This window comes from Elephantulus edwardii, unplaced genomic scaffold, assembly GCF_000299155.1.
Source record: "Elephantulus edwardii isolate Elephantulus edwardi_28Jun2011 unplaced genomic scaffold, EleEdw1.0 scaffold00153, whole genome shotgun sequence".
In the NCBI taxonomy this organism is placed as follows: domain Eukaryota; kingdom Metazoa; phylum Chordata; class Mammalia; order Macroscelidea; family Macroscelididae; genus Elephantulus; species Elephantulus edwardii.
This window is the reverse complement of record NW_006399903.1, coordinates 2,381,898-2,382,960: the sequence shown is the minus strand read 5'-3', so window position 1 is coordinate 2,382,960 and position 1,063 is coordinate 2,381,898.

Sequence of the window (1,063 nt, the reverse complement as noted above, 5' to 3'; positions counted from 1 at the left end):
GACAGCACATAACAACAACACCACCATTAGATATTTTAAGCCTACAAGTACCTTAAAAAAAGTACTGAGATACAGGAGACCAGTGGTCTTTCTTGAGAACCTCGTGGTTCTCTGGAATATCAGAAATGGAATCATGCAGTAAGTTCTCATTTGTATCTGGCTTCTTTGCTCAGCATTGTAGTTTCAAGACTCCTCTGGATTTGTTTTCTTTATTGCTACCTCTTCCATCTATTCTGCTGAGAAATAAGCTCATGTATGCTGTACTGGAATCTTTCTAAACAAACCTGCAATGAGCATTTGTGTACAGATCTTCTGAGTACGTATGTTTTGATTTCTCTTGGTAAATATCAGAACATTTTGTGTCATATGTTAAGTTTATGTTCAATTTTTTTTAAGAGGCTGCTAAACTGTTCCAAGGTACCATTTCACACCCCCAATTGCTCCGTAGTCTTGCCAAAACGGTGTTTTCCTGATCTGTTTAAATTTAACCACTCAAGTGGGTGTGTGGTGCTATCTCATTGTGTTCTTAATTTGCATTATTCTGATGACTAAGAATGCTAGGAATTTTGTCAAGTGTTAATAATTTGGCTATCCTCTATAGTGGAGCAGAAATATTTTTCAACTATTAAGAAAATGGAGTGAGTTTCTTCCTCTGATTGAGTTGTAGAATTTTTGAAAGTGTTATCATTTTGTCTGAAGATGTACCAATTAATTAATGATGGCATTTAAAAATTATGTATTTAAACATATATACAGGCATTATTTATCGACTGAACGAAACCACTATATAGTTTTTAAAAAATATTCTCAATACAAGCTAATGGTCATGCATACATATCTTTCTGGTATTACAATGGTTTAAGTACTCACTTCCTGACCAAAAAAGGTTCTGGTTCTGATTCAAACCTACCAGCCACTCCTTGAAGTAATAGACTTGGCAATCTGCTCTTGTAAAAATTACAGTGTAAGACAAATTCCACTTGAACTCATAAGGATCACTACATTTTGGAATTGACATGTTGTTGCTGTTGTTATGTGCCGTCGAGTTGTTTGCAACTCATAG